The 18,237-nt window shown below is 45.2% G+C and overlaps 1 pseudogene; it reads left to right on the top strand.

Annotated features, from left to right (window-relative positions):
* The window catches only part of LOC115465049, a 117,335-nt pseudogene that overhangs the window by 65,734 nt on the left and 33,364 nt on the right, over window positions 1-18,237 (top strand).

The following is an 18,237-nucleotide window of genomic DNA, read 5'->3' as shown; positions in this document are numbered from 1 at the left end:
TCTACGATTTGTTTTAAATTTACTACACTGTAGTTTCATCGCATGCCCCCTAGTCCTAGTATTTTTGGAAAGTGTGAACAGACGCTTCACATCCACCTGTTCCACTCCACTCATTATTTTATATACCTCTATCATGTCTCCCCTCAGCCGTCTCTTCTCCAAGCTGAATAGCCCTAGCCTCCTTAATCTTTCTTCATAGGGAAGTCGTCCCATCCCCGCTATCATTTTAGTCGCCCTTCGCTGCACCTTTTCCAATTCTACTATATCTTTCTTGAGATGCGGCAACCAGAATTGAACACAATACTCAAGGTGCGGTTGCACCATGGAGTGATACAACGGCATTATAACATCCTCACACCTGTTTTCCATACCTTTCCTAATAATACCCAACATTCTATTCGCTTTCCTAGCAGGGGCATAGCTACGGGTGGGCCTGGGTGGGCCCAGGCCCATCCAATCTTGGCTCAGGCCCGCCCACTCAAGTGCACTGCAGCAGCCTTTGAAAGTTTTTCCACTGTGTGAGTGACGAGTCATCGCGCGGTTCCTGGATACCGCCAGAGGCCGAGGTCGGCTGAGTGAGATACCGAGCGGCTCTTTCCTTCGAAGGGACACCTCAAGGGCTGCTTTTCTTGTTCAGAGAGACCCCGAGCGGTTCCGACTTGCGCAAAGAAATTCTGCGCGATTCCCCTTGGCTCTGAGGGGTTGCGAGGGGCACCGGGAGGTTCTGGCGACTCCCTGGGAGATACCGAATTTCGGCGGGGAATAACCGGGGCCTCCGGCCGGCTCTAGCTCTGCGGCTCCCACCTCTCACTTTGACGCCTTCATGCGCTCCGGTGATTGCGCATAGCGCGGCAGGCTGGCAGCGTAACGTGTGCTTTTCACTCAGACAAAAGATGCGCGGAGCAACGGTTGATGAGGCCTGGCTGCGGGAAGCGGGAAAAGGGCGAGGAGTGAGTGAGCGTGTGGTGCCCCAGCATACAGATTGGATACCTGGTGTGGGGCCTAGCTGTTCCGGTGTGTGGAAGGACTGATGGGGTAGGCGGCACCACCGCCCTTTCGGGGCGAGTAAGTCGGGTTCGTATGAGAACCGCTCCAGGGCTGGGCTTAGTGAGGCATACCTGAAAGATGAACTATAGTCCAACTGCTTCTAGGAGGCGTGGGCCTGACCACTGGTACCTTAGTGGCCCTGCTTCCAAACATAGGTGCCAACTGTTCAAAATCATTATGAGTACTAAACACAACAGCAAATTACCCATCACCTGACTCAATGAAGGCACTTGCTCAATATTGGGTTGCTCAGCACCCATTGCACACACAGACCTGGATCTGCGGTTCCAAACTTTCTCTTCTGTTGTGCACTAGGAGTTATTGTCATGAGACAGACTATAAAGGATAACGTTTGTAGTGAGTGGTCTCTTCCCCCCACACCCCCATCCATTATTTCTTGCCTATTTAATAGGGAAGAAATGAAGTCCACTGCTAATACAGTGCTAATAATCCTTGCTCAAAGCCCACCTCTTCAATGCCGCTTTCGGCACCTAACCATTGTACCTCTTTCCAGGAAATCTAAACTGCCCCCAATTTGATTGACTGCACTTTTTTGTCCTTTAGATTGTAAGCTCCTTTGAGCAGGGACTGTCCTTCTTTGTTAAATTGTACAGCGCTGCGTAACCCTGGTAGCACCTTCGGGCTTGCAGAGAGGCAGATTCGGGTCAGCATGCAGTGGCAGCGGCACTGAAATACAGGTCGCGTCGCAATGCTCGTTGTTCCATCCTATGCGGTATGACGTGGCTGTGCGCGGCGGCTTGCTCAGCCTCAGCTCAGCCTCACTCTCGCTCCGCTCGCTTGTGGCCATCAGGGCAGGCTAAACAATAGCTGCACGCAGTGCACGCTGTCACTTACAGGGTTGAGCATTGAGCTAGTGCGAGCCTGGCCCTGGAAACGTGGGAAAAGTTCTTTGAGATGAGTTCCAAGCAGCTGCCAACCCAGTCCAGCACTGCAGGTAATAAAATTTTAAATGCTTTTTTTTTTACATCATCATTTTAACGTCTAATTTTTTAAAAATTAAAGTAGCAGGGGCCTGGGCACTATTAAAATTCATTGTTGTGGAATTTCTGGGTGGGGTAAGCACTTCACTATATATATATATATATATATATATATATATATATATATATATATATATATATATATATATATAGTGCCCACCCATATTAGCTTTGGGCCCAGCCAAAATGTCAGGTCTGGCTACGCCACTGTTTCCTAGTCGCAGCAGCACACTGAGCAGAAGGTTTCAGCGTATTATCGACGACGACACCCACATCCCTTTCTTGGTTCGTAACTCCTAACGTGGAACCTTGCATGACGTAGCTATAATTCGGGTTCTTTTTTCCCACATGCATCACCTTGCACTTGCTCACATTAAACGTCATCTGCCATTTAGCCGCCCAGTCTCCCAGTCTCGTAAGATCCTCTTGTAATTTTTCACAATCCTGTCGCGATTTAACAACTTTGAATAACTTTGTGTCATCAGCAAATTTAATTACCTCGCTAGTTACTCCCATCTCTAAATCATTTATAAATATATTAAAAAGCAGCGGTCCTAGCACAGACCCATGAGGAACCCCACTAACTACCCTTCTCCATTGTGAATACTGACCATTTAACCCCACTCTCTGTTTCCTATCCTTCAACCAGTTTTTAATCCACAATAGGACATTTCCTCCTATCCCATGACCCTCCAATTTCCTCTGTAGCCTTTCGTGTGGTACCTTGTCAAACGCCTTTTGAAAATCCAGATACACAATATCAACCGGTTCCCCTTTGTCCACATGTTTGTTTACTCCTTCAAAGAATTGAAGTAAATTGATCAGGCAAGATTTCCCCACACAAAAGCCGTGCTGACTCTGTCTCAGTAATCCATGTCCTCAGATGTGCTCTGTAATTTTGTTTTTAATAATAGCCTCTACCATTTTCCCCGGCAGTGACGTCAGACTCACCGGTCTATAATTTCCCGGATCTCCCCTGAAGACCTTTTTTAAAAATCGGCATTACATTGGCCACCCTCCAATCTTCCGGTACCACGCTCGATTTTAAGGATAAGTTGCATATCACTAGCAGTAGCTCCGCAAGCTCATTTTTCAGTTCTATCAGTACTCTAGGATGAATACCATCCAGTCCAGGAGATTTGCTACTCTTCAGTTTGCTGAACTGCCCCATTACGTCCTCCAGGTTTACTGTGAAGTCAGTAAGTTTCTCCAACTCGTCCGCTTGAAATACCATTTCCGACACCGGTATCCCACCCAAATCTTCCTCGGTGAAGACCGAAGCAAAGAATTCATTCAGTCTCTCCGCTACGTCTTTGTCTTCCTTGATCGCCCCTTTTACCCCTCGGTCATCCAGCTGCCCAACCTATTCTTTTGCCGGCTTCCTGCTTTTAATATACCGAAAAAATTTTTTACTATGTTTTTTTGCCTCTAATGCTATCTTTTTTTTCGTAATCCCTCTTGGCCTTCTTTATCTGCGCCTTGCATTTGCTTTGACACTCCTTATGTTGCTTCTTGTTATTTTCAGATGGTTCCTTCTTTCATTTTCTGAAGGCGTTTCTTTTAGCCCTAATAGCTTCCTTCACCTCACTTTTCAACCAGGCCGGCTGTCTTTTGGACTTCCGTCTTTCTTTTCTAATTCGCGGAATATGTATGGCCTGGGCCTCCAGGATGGTATTTTTGAACAGCGTCCACGCCTGTTGTACAGTTTTTACTCTCTCAGTTGCCCACCTAAGTTTTTTTTTTACCGTTCTTCTCATTTTATCATAGTCTCCTTTTTTAAAGTTAAACGCTAACGTATTTGACTTTCTGTGTACAGTTACTTCAAGGTCGATATCAAAACTGATCATATTATGATCACTGTTATCAAGCGGCCCCAGTACCATAACGTTCCTCACCAGATCATGCACTCCACTAAGGACCAAGTCTAGAATTTTTCCTTCTCTCGTCGGCTCCTGCACCAGCTGCTCCATAAAGCTGTCCTTGATTTCATCAAGGAATTGTACCTCTGTAGCGTGTCCCGATGTTACATTTACCCACTCTATATTTGGATAATTGAAGTCACCCATTATTATCACATTGCCCATTTTGTTCGTGTCTCTGATTTCTTTTATCACATTCTTTTATCACATTCGGTTCTTTGCTTTTCAATTTTACTTATAAGATAATGGTATAATAGAATAACTATGAGATATTTTTTGCATATAATGAGTAAGATAACAATTCCATATAGTCAAAATAATGATTATGCAAAGTATGATTAAGATAGGATGAAATAGCAAATTTAATGCTTTGGTAGCTGAAGGTGAATGTCCAGAGAAAATGTCCCACCAATTATGGATGGTAGCTTTTTGCAAGCGTGAAGCAGGGGCGTAGCTACAGGTGGGCCTAGGTGGGCCTAGGCCCGTCCAGTCTTGGTTCAGGCCCACCCAGAAGCGCTACACCCAAACCAATTCCCTCCCTTCCCTCCAACCTCACTCCCATGTACAGCACAGTGCCTCTTCCCTTCCCTCCACCCTCGCATGTCCGGCGCCTCTCTCTCCCCTCCCACAGTTCCGGCACCGCCACCTCCGTGTCTTCCTTACCCACCCCCCATCCTAGCCGCGGCGCTTGCTCACTCTATGATCGCCGCCCAGCAGGAACTTCAAACAGCGCGTCAGCGCTGTGTCAGAGCCTTCCTCTCTGCTGCGTTTTTCAACCTACTACAGAGCATACAGAGTGGAGGAGTGGCCTTTGGTCCTGAGGAACTGAGTTCAATTCCCACTTCAGGCACAGGCAGCTCCTTGTGACTCTGGGCAAGTCACTTAACCCTCCATTGCCCCATGTAAGCCGCATTGAGCCTGCCATGAGTGGGAAAGCGCGGGGTACAAATGTAACAAAAATAAAATAATAAACAAATATAAAGCATTTAAAGGAAGTCTTTCAACATGCTACAAAGCATTTAGAGGAAGCATTTAAAGAAAGTCTTTCAGCATGCTACAGAACAGAAGTTTGGGATATAGCAATCAAATTATTCAAATTTGGCATCGCTCACGAGTTGTAGTTTTATGCGTTGTACCTCTTCTCGTCCAGTATTCCCATTCTGGAGCCCAGTGTGCGGCACTTGTCTCTGTGATGTTTTCCTTAGTCTCCGTGTGAGATCAGACTTTACAGTCCCTATTCTTTTTTATCTTTTGGCATGGACCTGTCTCTCTGGTCCTGATCCAATCTGGCTGCTCCCGATGCTGCTCCTCTGGTCCTGTTTCCTGGCTCTTCGATGACTCAGTGATTTCTCTGGGCTCGAGCACTTTGTCAAACTTTTCTGCTGAGGTGCGATCCCCGAATTGATTCCTCACCTAATTTCTCGGCCTCCGTTGTAAGACTCGTCTATGCGGATCCCGTCTGTGAGGGTTCGATTGTACCCAGTTGGGTTGCATTGGGCGATGGACGATGGAGGCAGGAATAGGCACGCCGTGGATATCCTGTGCAGGCCTTCACGGGGAGATTTTCAGGTTCCTCTCTGTGCGTCGGGGTGGCTACGAGTTGGTGGGGCCTGAACGTTGGAGGTGGACGAGTGGTCGAGTCGGCGTCCCCAGGCGTTTAAGGCAGGGGTTGGGCGCGCCGCGTGGTTCTCTTACCAGCTTATGCGAATGAGGCCTTGGTTTTCTCACCCTACGCAAGGGTAGCCTTGGTTCGACTGGACCCAATCATTTTCCATCTCTCGCCAAATGATCGGGCAGGCGTGGGCTCGGATACGGCTTGGGATGGGTCCCGTGTTAGCCCTCGTGGGTGCGGTTCGATTGTCTCTTTTCCTCTGCGGGCTTGTCGGTGGGGAGGACTCCTCGCTATATAATTTCTCACTGACCGGTGCCGTTCTCAGCCATGGTCCGGTTTGTATCAGTGATTGCCAAGGTCAGTACTCGGAGTTCCTTCACCACGGGTTTGGGCAGGCCCAGGTCAGTCTCTGGGTCGTTCGTCCCAGGAGAGGCTGTTCGCGGGGCCTCCATTCCTCTGATCTGTGCAACAGTGGGTCCCGTGGGGTCGTTAGACCTAACTTGGACTTTGTTCGATTCCGGTTCCGGACCAGTTTCGGTCCGTCTTGGCTGTCGGGTGGACTGCATTCTCGCCAGTTGGCGACCTTGGCTCACGGAGCTAACTGCTCATGCGTGACCCTGAAAATAATAGCGTTAAAATAGTCTACTTTACACAGAGTTAGCCTATTATAAAATTAATTTGCGGAGGGTAATTTTATAGGTTCCTGCTGCAGCTGCTGGTGAATACAGACCTCTGTTCCACATGAAAACATGTCTTTCTTTGTAAATTGTGTGAAGCAAACAAATCCAGCCTGCACATTTCAGAAGGCTGTACAATTAGTGCAGTTCAGCAGCTTTCACTAGATGTCACAATAAATGCTGTCCAAATGTTTTGTAAAGCCATGTGTAGGTCTTGATTTTTAACACTGAGACTTAGCTGTATCTGGCAAGAGGGGTTAGAGTTGGGCCATACCTGTAGCTAGTATCCGCGTAATAAATTATGTGCTGGACCAATAATGTTTTGGCCTTATTTGACTTCTAGTAGTTTGATCAGGCAGTGAATGTCAGTTGTATTGAATTTTGATGACTTGTAATTAATCTTGTTTTTGCTGCCTTCCATTCTGGTCTCATGAACCTCATTTTAATTGCTACAAGTTTGTAGTTTGGAAGGTATTTGGATCGACTGTGTTTCCAATATATTTGTGAACTTTTAGTCTTCATACAATGCAGTCAGAATTCAAAGAGAAATCATGTGTATAGTTTTCTTTTGGGAAAATCATGAGCCACAAACTATGTGTGATGACTGCGTCTGCTTACCTTGCACCTGCTGTTCATGTGGGCAGCCACAGTGGGGAAAAAAGTGTGTGTACTTTTGAAGTGAAAATCTGTGTCTCTCATTTACCCTAACCTAAATGTAACCCGCTCCTCTCACTTAGGCGGGTTAAGCTCTCTGGTCTTCTCCAAGAGCTGACCTTCAGGTTCAGGAGACTGAGTATGCACTACTCCCTTCAGGTTTCCTCCAGATCCAACACAGGAACCACACAGTAGTCAGGAGAGTCAAGAAAATTAACTGAACTTTATTTAACAAATTAGAACTCAGCAACGTTTGTCATGAATATCCTCAGCATAAAGTTATGATGGTACCACAAGCTTGATCTTACAAAGTAACAAGAGCAGATAATCTTTCCTTCTTGGGTTATGTGTGAGAGCAAAACCCCTTAAGCCTGACCTATAGCCAGATAACACCCCACAGTCAGTTTTCTCCCCTGTAAACATCAAGGAGATTTGGATCTAGCATTACCATCCCAGCCTTTCACCAGCCATGGGCAAACAGCGTCCTACCCTTAAGCCCGGTTTGTGATGAGAATCCCCAGTTTCAGCCCTCAGGTCGGCTCCTCTGTTGGCTGAGGAGATTAATGGCAATGGCCCTGATCCTGCTTTTCTATCAGGGTTGGCTCAGCAGGTACTCCTCTCTCTTTTCACCAGGTCACTTGGTGGGGGTATAGGATTCTTAAACTCAGGCTACCAAGGACAAATCGTAAAATATTGCCCTTCCTTATATACCAATTACCAGCTCCTCCCCACACAAAGATTTCACATATCAGGGCACTCAAGTGTGAGATGGACTCATGATTATTTTCCATGCTGGACTCCTCCCATCCAGGGCTCCAGTATAGCAAGGGGTTACATAAACATACCCTTGAGAATGTCTGTTATTAACTCAACTGAAAGAATGAGCATTATGGAATTCTGTGCAGTCTTTTAGCAGGACAGAGAAGGGCAGTTTCAAAGTGAGTCCTTCAACCATGGAGATAGGTGGCTAGATCAGAGGCTGCTCTCCTCCTAATTCTTCTTTGTCATTGCAGGCATGGAGTGTTCTTAGGAGTGAACAACCTACTGGATTTGTGGTTCTGAAAACAAAATATCAGGAGATATTTAATGCCATACCCTTCCCTGAGAAACAGATGTAAGTAAGCAGTATAAAGCATTTTTCTCTCTTTGTTCTACATGCATGTGTATGCTGGTATGTGTGTGTTTGTGTGTTTATATATAGACTAACGTGAATATGCTGAAACTGAAAAAGCGGTCTTGTGGGTTGGAGGATGTTTGTGCATCTAGGACAGGAATTTGTAGGTGAATGTTTGTTTTCTATGATGTAGAGATTGACATGAAGACAAGCTGTCCTCGTCCCTGTGGTTAACCATGTGTCCCCCTCCCTGTATGATGAGGAGTGGAGGAGTAGCCTATTGGTTAGTGCAGTGGACTTTGATCCTGGGGAACTGAGTTCAATTTCCACTGCAGAGTGACTCTGGGCAAGTCACTTAACCCTCCATTGCCCCTGGTACAAAATAAGTACCTGAATATATGTAAACCACTTTGAATGTAATTGCAAAAACCTCAGAAAGGCAGTATATCAAGTCCCATTTCCCTTTCCCTTACTATGATTTTCTCTCTAATCTCTTCTTATTTATTTATATTTTGCTCACACCTTTTCAGTAGTATCTCAAGGTGAGTTACATTCAGGTACACTGGGTATTTCCCTGTCCCTGGAGGGCTCACAATCTAAGGCAATGGAGGGTTAAGTGACTTGCCCAAGATCATGAGGTGTAGGGTTACCATATTTGCCCTAAGAAAAAAGAGGACACATACCCCGCCCCCTGGCACACCTCTTCCCCGCCCATGCCACGCCCACACCCCGCCCCTTATGCAAGACTTCAATGGAAGTCTCACGAAGCTGCCGCTTGAACTGTTAGCAGCAATTTTGAAGTGACACAGGGAGCAAGACAGTCATTTCTGCCCTGAAGAGGTCGCTAGACCACCAGGGCACCACAGTAAGGTAAAGGAGAGGAGGGTGGATAGGACACCCTGAGGACTGCCCAGCTGTCTGCCCTCCAGCCTGTCCAACCCACTCGGATGCCTGGCCGTGTTCTCAACAAGAGGACCTGTCCAGGTAAAACTGGACATATGGGTTCTCATTGTCAAAGCACATAGACTTATAAAGTTCCATAGTAACATACATAACTTTGTAAGTCTATGTCCTTTGAAAATGAGCCTCATGGTAACCCTACCAGGGAGAGCCACGATTTTATGTCAGATTTCAAGTTTTTGAACAACTGTTTGCCCCCATTTGCATGGACAAATAAAACCCACAAGAAAATGGAGGTAGACCAATAACGTTGAAACACAAGGGTTCGACTTTAATTGACATCTAAAAGCACAACAAACAGTAATGTTTAACGCAGGATTTAATTAGTCCAAACAGAAATAACAATTGTGGCACCATTTAACCAACCATGGAATACTGACTTCAAAAGAGTGCAGCAGTATATCAATTGCACAGGAACACAGGAAGTGTAAAACAGAGACCTGCACGGGAAAGGGACAAATAAAACCCACAAGAAAATGGAGGTAGACCAACTATCTAGTGTAAAACCTCTTACAACTATAAAAGCAGCAAAACTGCAAAACGTTGACAAGCAGCTGTATTGAGTGTACCGTACAACAGAGAATTGCAGTGGTTCCCAAACCTGGTCCATACTCCTGGAGGCACCCGCATTCCAGCCAGTCAGGTTTTCAGGATACCCACAATAAATATTCATGAAAGAGATTTGCAAAGTTTGTACTCAGTGGTCCTGGAGGCTCCCCAGCCAGATTTCCAGGATACCCACCTGCAGTGCAAACCTCTCTCATGACACTGCAGCAGCAGTAGACAATCTATGTTTCAAAGGTTTCTGAATCTGAATTTGATTGAGTCTGAGCTCTAGAATACTTATCAGAAGAGCGGATATTCCGCAACAACTTTGGTTGGCACTTGATATACATATGAAAGTCTTTGCATGTCATATGCTTAAAGTTGTGGTGCACAAGGAGAATTCCCTTTACAGACTCAACCAGAAGTTTGTTTCTCTCCTTTGTCCATTGGCTCTGCATTAAGGAAAAAACTTGTTCAGTGTTAGCATTATGTGATGGAATCGCAAAGAAAAACTCTGCAATGATAAGAAGTTCTGAGAAACATTCCTCAGTCTTGCATCTGTTGAAGTACTTCACCCATTTCTCATGTGACAATAACTTTTCAAAATCTTCATTTTGGTTTGACTCAACAAATCTCTTCAAGTTGCAGAACTGATCAAAACATTTGCTATCGTCAATGTCTATTCCCTTTTCTTTGAGATATGCCACAGTTGCAAGAACTTCACCCCAACTTGGAATTGTAGTGAAAGCCATCCATGAAAATACAGTGAACTCCTCCAGTGGCATGGTCCACATTTCCAAATATTCCAAACATGTGGTGTACAGCGAGGCTACTTGTGAACAAAATGCATCACAGTGGTCATTCAGTCCATCTTGACGCAACTTATTTAACATCTCCTTCACCTTTAGTGACATGAAACTCTGTTGTGCTCGACATGTGAGAACAGACTAGACAGATTTAAGGCAGTTCATAACCTCCAGTAGTGAGTTATTTTCACGTTCAATTTTTTCAATGTGTGAATGGAACACATTCATCAGTGAATGCATATGCCAAAGGTAAATCTCACTGAGATCATTTTCAAAGAAATTTCGGATCACAGCAGGTGGCTTTTTTTGAGACAAAAAGAAAGACTTCAAGGCTGGAAACATCTGCTGTGGAGGACTTGCAGCTCATCTGCATATCCTTACAGCCTTCTCCGGGGTGACACCCAGGTCCACTCCGATCCACTCAGGGCCTCCGGGGCATTTTTCTCTTCACATCTAATCTTCTTCCCAGTTGCTAAAGTACCTCAGTCATTTATGGCCCCTATTCACATTCTCTTCCTAGCCCTGTCCCTTCCTAATCTTTTTCCTCACCCTCTACCTCTCTCCACTACAGGAACTCACTGCCCATCCATCAACTTCATCACTCCACCTTCTCTCCTACCCTCTTCCTCCCTCTTGGCTTTTAATCTCCGCCTCTTTCTTCCATCCATTTTGCCTTCCCCATTCCACCTAAATACCTCTCGCCTTCGACGCCTTAGTGGCCACACCTCTCCTACTCTCCTCCGCTCTCTTTTACTCCTTCTCTTACTCTCAGCCGGTGACATCAATCCCAATCCTGGCCCCCCTCACCAACTATTATCCCAACTCTACAGATCTCACCGTGACCTCTCTAACCTCATCTCTATTTCTCTACTCCCCTCCTCTTCTCTGCCCTTCTCTTGCGCCCTATGGAATGCCCGCTCTATCTGTAACAAACTCGCCTATATCCAGGACCTCTTTATCTCACGTCACCTCCATCTGCTCGCCATAACAGAAACTTGGCTCTGCCCTGATGACTCTGCTTCAGTCGCAGCCCTGTGCCATGGCAGTTATCTATTTTCACATACTCCTCACCCTGCTGGCCGTGGGGGCGGTGTTGGACTACTTCTCTCTCCCTCCACCAGATTTCAACCCCTTCTTCCACCTCAATCTCACTGTTTTTCCTCCTTTGAAGTCCACTCTATCCGCCTTTTCTCTCCTCTGCCTCTTCGAATAGCGGTCATTTATCGTCCCCCTGATAAGTCCCTTTCATCCTTTCTCAGTGACTTTGACGCCTGGCTTGCCTTCTTCCATGATTCTTCCTCCCCCTCTCTCATCCTTGATGACTTTAATATTCCTGCTAATGACCCTTCCAACTCTTATATTTCCAAGTTACTCGCTTTAACGTCCTCCTTTAATCTCCAACTATGCTCCACCTCCCCCACTCATCAAAATGGTCAGTGTCTTGATCTCATCTTCTCCTCCAACTGTTCACCCTCTAGTTTCCTTGCCTCTGATCTTCCCTCCTCTGATCACCATCTTATAACTTTCACACTTAAATCTCCTCCCTCCCAGTCCCGTCCTATCTTATCTAATTTATCTAGGAATCTTCACGATATTGACCCTTCATCTCTATCCTCCCATGCTTCAAACCTCCTCTCTACTGTGGCACCATCCACGTCTGTCAACGAGGCTGTTTCTTCTTACAACAATACTCTATCCTCTGCCTTAGACACTCTTGCACCTTTGATGACCCGCCCTGTAAGGCGTACAAAACCCCAACCTTGGCTGACTTCTAATATCCGCTACCTACGTTCCTGTACCCGCTCCACCGAATGCCTCTGGCGGAAATCTCGGGCCCTTGCTGATTTCCTACACTTTAAGTTCATGCTGACCTCCTTCCAATCTGCTCTTTTACGTGCCAAACAGGATTATTATATCCAACTGACCAACTCTCTTGGCTCTAATCCTCGACTTCTCTTCACCACATTGAACTCTCTCCTCAAGGTGCCCCCTCCCCCAACTCCCCCTTCATTATCTCCTCAGACCCTTGCTGAATTCTTTCACAACAAGGTTCAAAAGATAAACCTTGCTTTCTCTACCTCACCACCTCTCCCTCCACTAGTCCATTCCCCTCTCTCTCCTTCCCCTCATTCCCTTTCCTCCTTTCCTGAAGTTACTATTGAGGAAACTACACTTCTCCTTTCTTCCTCAAAATGTACCACCTGTTCCTCTGATCCCATTCCCACCCACCTTCTTAATGCCATCTCTCCTACTCTTATTCCTTTTATCTGTCACATTCTCAACCTCTCACTTTCCACTGCGACTGTCCCTGCTGCCTTTAAACATGCTGTGGTCACACCTTTCCTTAAGAAGCCTTCTCTCGACCCTACTTGTCGACCCATCTCCCTCCTTCCTTTTCTCTCCAAATTACTTGAGCATGCTGTTCACCGTCGCTGCCTTGATTTTCTCTCCTCACATGCTATTCTTGACCCACTACAATCTGGTTTTCGCCGTCTCCACTCAACCGAAACTGCACTTACTAAAGTCTCCAATGACCTATTACTGGCTAAATCCAGAGGTCAATATTCCATCCTCATTCTTCTTGATCTTTCCGCTGCTTTTGACACTGTCAATCACAGCATACTTCTCGATACCCTGTCCTCACTTGGATTCCAGGGCACTGTCCTTTCCTGGTTCTCTTCCTACCTCTCCCTCCGCACCTTTAGTGTTCACTCTGGTGGATCCTCTTCTACTTCTGTCCCTCTGCCTGTCAGCGTACCTCAGGGTTCTGTTCTTGGTCCCCTCCTCTTTTCTATCTACACTTCTTCCCTTGGTTCATTAATCTCATCCCATGGCTTTTCCTACCATCTCTATGCTGATGACTCCCAAATCTACCTTGCATCCAAACCAAAGTTTCAGCGTGCTTGTCTGACATTGCTGTCTGGATGTCTCAACACCACCTGAAATTAAATATGACCAAAACCGAGCTTCTCATTTTCCCCCCCAAACCCACTTCCCCGCTCCCCCCGTTTTCTATTTCTGTTGATGGCTCTCTCATTCTCCCTGTCTCCTCAGCTCGAAACCTTGGGGTCATCTTTGACTCTTCTCTCTCCTTCTCCGCTCATATCCAGCAGATTGCCAAGACCTGTCGTTTCTTTCTTTACAACATCCGTAAAATCTGCCCCTTTCTTTCCGAGCACTCTACCAAAACCCTCATCCACACCCTTGTCACCTCTCGTTTAGACTACTGCAATCTGCTTCTTGCTGGCCTCCCACTTAGTCACCTCTCCCCCCTCCAGTCGGTTCAAAACTCTGCTGCCCATCTCGTCTTCCGCCAGGGTCGCTTTACTCATACTACCCCTCTCCTCAAGTCGCTTCACTGGCTCCCTATCCGTTTTCGCATCCTGTTCAAACTTCTTCTACTAACCTATAAATGTACTCACTCTGCTGCTCCCCAGTATCTCTCCACACTCGTCCTTCCCTACACCCCTTCCCGTGCACTCCGCTCCATGGATAAATCCTTCTTATCTGTTCCCTTCTCCACTACTGCCAACTCCAGACTTCGCGCCTTCTGTCTCGCTGCACCCTACACCTGGAATAAACTTCCTGAGCCCCTACATCTTGCCCCATCCTTGGCCACCTTTAAATCTAGACTGAAAGCTCACCTCTTTAACATTGCTTTTGACTTGTAACCACTCGCCTCCACCTACCCTCCTCTCTTCCTTCCCGTTCACATTAATTGATTTGATTTGCTTATTTTATTTTATTTTATTTTTTTGTCTATTAGATTGTAAGCTCTTTGAGCAGGGACTGTCTTTCTTCTATGTTTGTGCAGCGCTGCGTACGCCTTGTAGTGCTATAGAAATGCTAAATAGTAGTAGTAGTAGTAGTAACATGCGATGGATGCTAGGAAACAAAGACAACCATCGAGTCTTGCAGTGATAAAGTAGCTGGCGATATTTCACTTCAACAAATTCACAGTACTCTTTTAAATGTTCAGTTCGAACAGTGTAGATTGAGAAATAGTTGTAAATTTTTAAAACTATTGACTCAATATCAACATCAAGTGTATCAGTGCCATGCTGAATGCAGTTATTCAAAACATGTGCTGGACAACCAATTCCAACTAATGTACCATTGCCACTGCTTTCTCCTTTCATCTTCTTTAAATTTGCAAACACATTCTTGCCAGTAGCTCTACACTGGACACCTCCAAAATTAGTATTACAATTATCTCCTGCAAAGGCTATACACTTCTGAAATAAGCTATGTCTGTCCAAGGTGTTCTTAATGCACGTTGAAATTCTTTCTGCAGTTTCATCTGGAGTGCTATGCACATCAATAAGTTTCGACTGTAAACCACCATTTTTCCAATCAAAGTAGTAAATAAGAGTGGGTAGGGGGTACATGTTTGAGCGACAAAAACAATGTTCAGTTAAGCTTTGGAAAGTTGTATGATGCGATATGATCATGATTTGTTTTATATTCAAAATTTTCAATAAAAATATCGTTAAAAAAAAAAAAAGTAGTAAATAAGAATTGGAAACAACTTCTGAGATCCATGATTACTACCATCTGTCGCGACCCCACAAAAGCGTACACAGCTTAGTGCTTTTACAACCACATCAACGGAATGTGGAGCCAGCACACTATTAACAATTGCTTCGGTTTTTGTTCATGCACATGATATTTTTCGTGCAATGCTGGAGTCAGGTAATATTGTTTTTACTAACCTGCAACTGCAGTCCATTGATTTATAGCTATGATGATGTTTAACTGCATGAAACGCCAATGTTCCTTCAACAGACGAAACAGAATCATCAATTTTGGAACACGGTGCTATGAAAAAATCTGTAAGTTTCATAGATGAGCTTTCTCCACGAACATTCTTAACATGTTTCGATGTTCTGATATGTGCCTCTAAATCAAGTGCACCTTTATGCGCAACAGAAATATAAGTCCCAACGCCACATGTTATGCATTCCGCTTCCTTGTCATGTCGACCTGGACGGAAACATGGGTATTTTGCTTTCATCGTATCAGTAAATAAACAGTTTCGTTTCGGCATTTCAAGTCCGTAGCTCACGTTAGATGACTGTGCTCACTAGGTCAGTGCAGTGAAAACTCTGTAAACACAAACCAAGAAAACCGTCATATCTATTCCTTGTATGACCTGGATTCCTACTGTCTCCCTGTTCACTTCTTCCACTTTCATCCTGTCTTCTTATCCAGCATATCTCCCCCATGCCATGCTCAACCTCATTCCCAGTTCCAAAACGTCTCCTAGTTTATCCCCCCCCCATTGTCTGCTAAGCTATTAGGAATGAAAATCAAAAATGAGAATATTATGATGCCTTTGTATCACTCCATGGTGCGTCTGCACCTTGAATACTGAGTGCAATTCTGGTCACCGTAACTCAAAAAAATATAACGAAAGTAGAAAAGGTATAGAGAAGAGTGACAAAAATGGCAAACAGAATAACAGACTTCCCTATGAAGAAAGGATAAAGAGGCTAGGGCTCGTCACCTTGGAAAAGAGACAGCTGAGGGGAGGTATGATAGAGGTCTATGAAATAATGAGTGTAGTGGAATGAGTAGACATGAATCGCTTGTTTACTATTTTCCAAAATACAAGGCCTATGGGATCATATGCAACAAAACTACTGAGTAGTAAATTTAAAACAAACTGTAGAAAATATTTCCTCACTCAACATTTAATTAAATTCAGGAATTTGTTGTTCCCGGGAAATCTGCTCTGTGTACAGCTGATAATATTGCTGCGTCTCTTTACTGCATCACAAACTGGCTAACATTAAAAAAGTGGCTGTACATCCCCCACCCCCTTTTACCTTAACATTCTAGTTTGAGTTTTCTGAAAATAGTTGTCTGCTGCCCTCAAATCCTTAAAAAAAAAGATTTTGAAACCTAAAGTTATAAGATTATAATCCTGAGTGAACCGTTTAAAATAGTGGTGAATAATGATATGCATACTGATGCTGAAGGATCACATTCGAGTCTATGGAAATGCTCCATCTTGCAAGAAGGTCTGTATTATGGGTTGATACAACTATGAATAGTAACAGAAATTATGCAGCGTGTGTGTATATACCGTATTTTTCGGACTATAAGACGCACCGGACCATAAGACGCACCTAGGTTTTAGAGGAGGGAAATAGGAAAAAAAAAATTTGCTTTTTCCCTCCTCTAAAACCTAGGTGCTCCGGTGCGTCTTGTCTGAATCCCTCCCTCCGAGTTCGGGATCGCCCTCCCCCCGGCCCTGTCACCACTTCTCCCTACTCACGTGATCTTCCCTGGTGGTCTAGTGACGTCGGGGCAGGAAAGAGCCCCCTCTTTCCTGCCCAGCGCGCTGCTCTCCATCCTCCTGTATGCAGCCTGACGGTCTCGGCGAGATTCAAAATGGCCGCCGAGAATTGAAGATCGCGTGAGTAGGGAGAAGTGGGTTGAAATTCCATGTATAAAAGGGAAAAAAACGGTGATAGTAAAAAATTTTTTCGGTATATTAAAAGCAGGAAGCCGGCAAAAGAATCGGTTGGGCCGCTGGATGACTGAGGGGGAGGGGAGGAACTGAAAACACATGGTCTCAGTAATCCATGTCCTTGGATGTGCTCTGTAATTTTGTTTTTAATAATAGCCTCTACCATTTTCCCCGGCACCGACGTCAGACTCACCGGTCTATAATTTCCCGGATCTCCCCTGGAGCCTTTTTAAAAAATGGGCGTTACATTGGCCACCCTCCAATCTTCCGGTACCACGCTCGGGGCGATCAAGGAAGACAAAGACGTAGCGGAGAGACTGAATGAATTCTTTGCTTCAGTCTTCACCGAGGAAGATTTGGGTGGGATACTGGTGTCGGAAATGGTATATCAAGCGGACGAGTCGGAGAAACTTACTGACTTCACGGTAAACCTGGAGGACGTAATGGGGCAGTTCGGCAAACTGAAGAATAGCAAATCTCCTGGACCGGATGGTATTCATCCTAGAGTACTGATAGAACTGAAAAATGAGCTTGCGGAGCTACTGCTAGTGATATGCAACTTATCCTTAAAATCGAGCGTGGTACCGGAAGATTGGAGGGTGGCCAATGTAACGCCCATTTTTTAAAAAGGCTCCAGGGGAGATCAGGGAAATTATAGACCGGTGAGTCTGACGTCGGTGCCGGGGAAAATGGTAGAGGCTATTATTAAAAACAAAATTACAGAGCACATCCGAGGACATGGATTACTGAGACCGAGTCAGCACGGCTTTTGTGTGGGGAAATCTTGCCTGACCAATTTACTTCAATTCTTTGAAGGAGTAAACAAACATGTGGACAAAGGGGAGTCGGTTGATATTGTGTATCTGGATTTTGAAAAGGCGTTTGACAAGGTACCTCATGAAAGGCTACAGAGGAAATTGGAGGGTCATGGGATAGGAGGAAATGTCCTATTGTGGATTAAAAACTGGTTGACGGATAGGAAACAGAGAGTGGGGTTAAATGGTCAGTATTCACAATGGAGAAGGGTAGTTAGTGGGGTTCCTCAGGGGTCTGTGCTAGGACCGCTGCTTTTTAATATATTTATAAATGATTTAGAGATGGGAGTAACTAGCGAGGTAATTAAATTTGCTGATGACACAAAGTTATTCAAAGTCGTTAACTCGCAACAGGATTGTGAAAAATTACAAGAGGACCTTACGAGACTGGGAGACTGGGCGGCTAAATGGCAGATGACGTTTAATGTGAGCAAGTGCAAGGTGATGCATGTGGGAAAAAAGAACCTGAATTATAGCTACGTTATGCAAGGTTCCACGTTAGGAGTTAGGGACCAAGAAAGGGATCTGGGTGTCGTCGTCGATAACACACTGAAACCTTCTGCTCAGTGTGCTGCTGCAGCTAGGAAAGCGAATAGAATGTTGGGTATTAT

This window comes from Microcaecilia unicolor, chromosome 3, assembly GCF_901765095.1.
Source record: "Microcaecilia unicolor chromosome 3, aMicUni1.1, whole genome shotgun sequence".
NCBI classification, from domain to species: Eukaryota; Metazoa; Chordata; class Amphibia; order Gymnophiona; family Siphonopidae; genus Microcaecilia; species Microcaecilia unicolor.
The sequence above is the reverse complement of the archived record's forward strand: the minus strand, read 5'-3'. Positions and strand labels throughout refer to the sequence as shown.